Source organism: Aphelocoma coerulescens, chromosome 1 (genome assembly GCF_041296385.1).
Source record: "Aphelocoma coerulescens isolate FSJ_1873_10779 chromosome 1, UR_Acoe_1.0, whole genome shotgun sequence".
Classification (NCBI taxonomy): Eukaryota; Metazoa; Chordata; class Aves; order Passeriformes; family Corvidae; genus Aphelocoma; species Aphelocoma coerulescens.
In genome coordinates, this window is record NC_091013.1 from 18,742,775 (window position 1) to 18,749,450 (window position 6,676).

The 6,676-nt window shown below is 42.2% G+C and overlaps 1 long non-coding RNA gene across 1 annotated transcript; it reads left to right on the forward strand.

Annotated features, from left to right (window-relative positions):
* The first annotated feature begins 1,448 nt into the window (after window positions 1-1,448).
* Window positions 1,449-6,372, forward strand: LOC138117993 (uncharacterized). Its single transcript, XR_011154937.1, has 3 exons — window positions 1,449-1,519; window positions 2,588-2,735; window positions 6,114-6,372. It is a non-coding gene; the product is annotated as an uncharacterized lncRNA (long non-coding RNA).
* Window positions 6,373-6,676: the final 304 nt, after the last annotated feature.

Consider the following 6,676-nt stretch of genomic DNA (forward strand, 5'->3'; position numbering starts at 1 on the left):
ACACATGTTTTTCCCTGCAAATATTGTTCAGGGAGTGTACTTTGTCTTCCCCCCTCTCTCCTGCTCTTAAGACAAAGGTCCTGCTCCAGGGATGTGGCAGTACTATAGTCATTACTGCTTCTATGGCTTAAGGGTACCTGCGGGGGGAAAGGTATGTCAGGAATGGTAATATGTTTTCTTGAGCCACCCAGTGTAAATGGCAGAAATTAGAAGCCTTTAGGTGCAGAGGGTCTTTCCCTGAGGGTTTATTTACAGGGGCAGCCATTAGCTACCCAGGGGACATCTCTCTCTCTACCAGCTGTGCTGTGTTACCTGATACATCAGTAATCACCATGCTAGCTTTGCATTCTGGTCACCTTTTGTTCTTGGTTCCCAGGGACGTACACCTACCACCAGAGCATCACAAGCGTGGATAGGTAAGGAAATGACATTTCACCCTAATGATAAATGCAACCTTCTCTGTAGGGGGACACAAAACTAACAGCATGGAAGCACCAGAGAATCAGGAGCATTCAGAACACGCTGAATAGACACATTCACATCATGGAAGCATAAACAAAACACGAAAAGGTGACACCACAGCAGCATTAGGGTAGGTGACAGATATCTGAGACCCGTGCACCTGAGGTTCATTTGGGATGTCTTAAGTGTCTATAAAGCAGCCAAGCTAATTGCCTTGGGCTCCCCCTGCAACTAGGAAGAGCAGCACATCTCAAGGGTGTGATTAATCTCACCTATAATAGGTCAGTGTAATAGTAGGTCAGATGAATCCTCCCCTGGAAATGTTTGCTCCTCTCTGCTATAAAAAGGATTCAGAGTGACTAATGCTGGTACCAGCGCCTGCTTAGTCTGCAGTTAGGGGAATCTTGCCCTCCCTGCCCAGCTTGGCCTGTAGCCAAAGCACACTTAAATTGCTGCCTAAACTTAAAAGTGTATTTGACGTTATTCTTGAATTTGTATTGTGGGTAAAGCGTTTTCACTAATGCTGGAAGGCAGAAAGAGGGAAGGAGGCTTGGGTTGGTTTTTTTCCCCTGTTCAAAGGTGGAGTAAATGCTTGAGAAATAGAGAGACAAAAAAATAAGCCAGGACTGATAGTATAGGCCTGGAAAAGTGAAACTGGGAGCACTTGCCACAGCTGAGAGCTGGTAGAAAGAGGTTTGTAAGTAGGTGTGATTGCATCAGAGGACAGCTGATTTGTCCAGAGATTGTTCTTCCTCACAGAAGCAACCCAGTGGGGACTGTCCACACCAGTTGGTGTGAGCAGTTTGCACACATCTGACCATAGTGTACAACTTCAGCCCACAGAACTTCTTACAATCCATCCCATCTATTCCCAACCAGGCCAGGACTTACCAGTTTTAATTGACCTGGAGGGTTTTGTTTCAGTGACTCTCTCAAAGTTGCAGTCTGCTTTCTCATCCATGCCAAAATAAAACTTTTGGTTTTGCCATGCAGGAGCTGCATCTGGTTACTCTTGTCAAAGCCAAGTGGAGCCAGGACACTGTGATACAACTACAAGGTTAGAAAGGCAAAAGGAAACACAGGCAGAGCTTATGGTTCTGATTAACATGATGAACCTGGTGTGGGGGCACGCACTGGTACCTTTCAAGAGCCCTAAACAGAGGAGCTAATCTGTGCTTGGTTTCTTCATACAAGCAAAAACAGTTTACCCCAGCTTACCCCATGCTGCAGACACCCACCAGCACCTGAGGGCTGCCTGGCGGAAGTACTCCTCTGAGGAGCTATGGAGATCTGGTTACAGGAGCCAGAGGGCTAGAGACCTCTGCTTTTGGGGTCCACTCACTGTGATGAGAGGTTTGGACAGGTTTTACAGGGAAAAAGCTGGCTCTGCCACCCTGGTGCTATATAGGTCTCAGCAGTGAGAGTGGGAGTTTTTCCAGCGCCTTCAGAGCACTTCGTTTAGCTGTATGCTGCACAGCTGTAATTCTTTTGGATGTGACTTTTGGATAGGAACCTCCTTCATACTTCCATTCCTTTAAATCTTCTGACTGTGAGGCATTGCTACCCTCCCTTAGAGGATTAAAGAAAAGAACAGTGTGTACCCTTGGGACATGAGATAAACTGGTAAAAGCCACCAGGTCCTTGCTGAACATGCTTATTCTGCACCAAACCGTGGGCAGTTTGACAGAGGAGAAGGTGAAGGAACTGATGAAGTTGAGGCAATTCTGCAGTTAATGCGCTTTGAGAGATCAACAGCAGATAAAGCACTGCCCCTCCCATCACGATGCCATGTTCGGTAGTGTCTGAGAGCTGTACTTTCAGTCTGCCTTGTTTTGAGCAAACCTCCAGGCTGGGTTTCAGCCTTATCTGTTGATAAGTACAGTTCAATTCATGGGCCAGTCCCAGCCGCCTCAGAGGGGCGGGTGTGTTTTGCCACCTGGGAATAGATTGCTGTTCTTCGGTTTCAGTTTTTCACACGAGCAAATATGTCTCTCAACCATGGGTTTTGTAGCAAAGAGAATATGGGGGGAAAAAAGCCCAAGGAAACACTGAGGGTGAACTCTGATTTATTTGTATCTGGCTTGTCATATAAAGCCATTGCTAATTTTCTTTAATTTTCCCACAGGTTAAAAGAATGATATGCAAAAGCATCTGCATGAGGACAGATGCCAGGAGTAAGAGGCACAATGTGTATTAACTTCGCATAAATCTATATGCTGTTCGAATCTGAACATAAAAGAGCTGAAATGTGGCTTCACCTGAAGAATGTAAAGGTAACTTACCCTGCTGTACTCATGAGGAAAGCAGGAAAAATCACCCTCCCATTTATTTGAGGCGTTAGGAATTATTTGCTCAATAAAAACACCTATCTACTTTGTTTATACTTGGAGTAAATGGAAAGGGAGAGAGATGGTATCTAACCAGGAACTGGAGCAGAAAAAAATGTAAAACCTGAAAAACAGCAGACAGATAATCTGCTCTCTCCAACACCCAGGTTTTTAGAATGAATGCTTGCAAATAGATAGTTTTTTAAAAAGGACAAAGCACTGTCTGTTTACTGCTGGCATTATCCTCCAGCACTGGAAGAGAAAGAGAAAGGTGCCAAATAATTGTTCCCTCCTGATAGAGAGTAGGAAGGTATTTTCACAAGAGAGCAGTGGAACTGGACTAAATTATAACTGCAATAGAAATATTTTTACATATTGAATCAAATTCTCGTGGGCCAGTATTCTTCCTTTCAGCAGTAGAGATGCATCTTTCTTCTGGCATCTGTGACTATTACATGCCACTATTCCAGCAGCTTTTTTGGTGTAGTATGAGAGGTACTGAAAAGAATAAATGCTTTAAGAAAAATTATGACCCTGGAGACAAATGGCATTATCACTAATTGCACTTCACTAATTCTGCCTACTCAAAAGGAAAGAAGGTAATCTGGAACAAAGTATGTGGTTACTGCAGGATGAAGAAATTCTGCTTGGAGCTGCAGCTTGCAGTGAGTGACTCATATTGCACACAGAGCCGCGGTGTGGGTAGCACCAGCAGACAATTGTCAGTAATGACTGCCGCGTGCAGCTTAATGAATGAAACACCGAACAAGAGCTCCCTGAAAGCTGTAGCTGTGTGAATGGCAAGCCTTAAAGATAGAGCCCAATATCATAAATGTTAGGTTTGATAAACATGTTTTTAAGGTGTTTAATAATATCCATGAATGAGGTAGAACACTGACACAGCAGCAAGTCTATGTGTAGCATTTTGAGAGACTCAAAATGTACCTACATAAAGTCAAACAATCTTCTGAAAAGTACTTTCCATTCTGGGTTTGATGTCACGCATAAAAGGGATGTGACTACTATTTTTATTCTGGTGCAAGCTCATGTTTTCAGATATTCTATCTATATCCTGCTGTTTGTAAATGTTCTTCCACTATCCACCCGTGGTAGCAGCACTGCACAGATTGTGAGTGAAAAAGGGTATATTCCCCTGGCACAAGTCAAATGTTTTATGACGGAGCACTAAGGTGACCGACAGCAGACTAGCATCTAAGGCTCCCAAACTGCATCTGGCCTGTCCATGGTCTGTGATGCCTGGCTAGCAGCTAGTGGGGCAGTCAGTGGAAAGGAGCAGGTGTACATTTCATTCTCATGTCAATATAACCCTTAGCAGTTGTGATGATATTTGACAACTGAGCTGAAAGTGTTATTTTAGGTGCAAGGGCCATGATTTGCAAAGGCTGGACTCTGAAATAGGCCAAGAAACACTGAATTGTGAATTATTCCCAGTCTTCCATTTGAAGGAGTATTTTAAATATAGCAATGATTGTATCTTGATAATCAGTTATGTTTGTAAAGGCTTGTCATGTGAACCTGTACTTCTAAGGATAACAGGTTATATAATGAATGAAAAACTGAAGAAGCAAAAGATTCTCTGCAAGATATCTTTTATGTGAATGGTAAGCCTGTGATTTGAAGCTAAAGCTTTACCTTTGATCTTGATCCGAGACTGTACTGAGTGCTGTATTGCAAGATGCTTCTTGCTGTGCAGCCCACCCCTTTGTGCTACCACCCCAGCTTAGCAGCTAACATAGGTCAGGTGCTGAAACTGCATTTGCTGATCTCCTATTGTCAAAGCAGCCCCCTGCAAAGCCACAACAACAACAAAACCAAAATTATTAGCTTACAGGAACGTGTTACTCAGCACCAGCTTTATTTGGCTGATTTTAATTTCCAGACTTTGAATATTGCCACCCTTAGTTTACAAAGTGCTTTTGATCATGCTAAGCTTTAACCAGATCTGAGTTGTTGCTCTTCTGCTATGTCCTGAACTCGGTGTCTGCACTCTGTGTCTATGCTGCCTTACACTTCTTGATACAGATATCCTGTATAAATACCAGCTAATCAATGTATTTGATCACCTTCCTCCCACCTAGTTGAGATATACAACTCTCAATCCCACTGGAACAAGCCAAGTGAAAGATCCTGCCACTTTTTCCATATACTCATAGCAAAAACACTTTAGGCTGCCTTATGCATACTTTGTTCTGCAAGTCTTAATAAAAGAGACTGTTGTTTGAATGAAACTTTTATCAAGTTGGGTGGGTGTCACTGGCACAGAACAATGTTACTTCCCTTACAGATGCTACTGTTGTTTCTGTACCACTGCTGTTGATTTCTAACTGCCTTTTTTTAAAAAAGCCCTTTCTTTTAAGAGGGAAAACTTATGCTTTCTGACCTTGCTTGATAGCTTCTCTTCTTTTAAGAGGTCTTCTGACAGGATCCATCATTATTCATTGACCTTTTAGCCTATTTTTCCCATATGCACAGTGCTGCTGGTTTAACAATGTCTTTGTTAAATAGTGTCTATTGTGCTATAGCTAAGGGAAAAAATCCATTTCTTGCATAGTTCTAATAGCAGAATCAAAAATGGGAGAAGCTGAACAAATTTAGGATGCATTTGCAGTGCAGGGTTAACTTAAGATCAGTGCTGAGAAACATGCAGTCTTTGGACCTTGTGGAAACAATACCCCAGACAGAAGTTTCTATCATTTATAAAAAGGAAGGTGATCTCATGTGCTACAGAATCATGGAAGTGAGAAATGGAAAAAATGCACTTGGTCATATTGACATCAGCTTAGGTTTATTCTGTGCAACACATTTTCTGCTGCCTTCTCCAAATTTCTTGTACAGGTTACTAGGGATTTACTGTTTATTGCAGTCTTTATTCACTTCTTCAGAACGGTATTCACTCACAGCTGAGAGGATGGGTGGTGGGTGGTGGGCTCTGCTGGTGCTTGCCATGACTGTTCTCACAGCTTGATTAAAATGGGATAGAACGGGCAAGAAAATCAATATAAAGGTGTAACCTGCTGAAAAAGTCCAAACTAGAAAGGTTAAAGATCTAAAGGTAAAAAACTGAAGGGATAAAGGAATGTATGGTTTCACTTATTTTTGTGTTCAATTTGAAACCTCTTGGAGAACTTCACAGAGGTTTATTTGCATAGCTGCTAGACTTCCTCCAAATCACACTCCTTCCATGAATCTGAAGTCTTTCTCCTCGACAGGCCATTTGCCTCTCAAGAGATTGCAAGCACTCAGATTTCAAGCATTTAAGAGGGTACCCTTTAGATTCTAATTGCTTTTTCTTTTTTTCCTTAGCTTTGAAGACAGTTTGTTTGACACAAGATCTAATTTGACCAGTAGAAGTACCGATGACAGAAGAATAAAATGAAAAATAAGTAAAATATTTTTAGTGAAAAACTAGCCCTGAATTGCATTAAAAAATTTCATGACTCAGAAAATATCGAATGGATTGAGTTCTCCATGGCTCCTCAGTGACCCCCACAGATGCTTCCTGTCTTGATTTCAGTGTGTTTGTAGCTCTTTGTAGTTTACTTACATCCCACGCAGACATCCCTTTACCAACATCCTGTGACCCTCTAGCTGTGTTTCCTTATGAGTCCTTGGCTTCCTACGAGCAGAAGGACTCATTTATGTGAGGCTGCTTTGTCACAGTCGAGAGCTGAGGGAGCTCAACTCGCCTGTACAAAAATGCAGACTGTGATAAATGAAGGGTCTCTGACCAGGACAAACATATCTACTGTAAAAACTGTAACAATTCTGCTGGATTTTTAGTGTTGGCTCAGACTTTGTGTTTCTACTAAGTAGAAATAGTGGCTTACAAGTGTGAAACTACAGCAAGATTCAGTCTACACTGACAC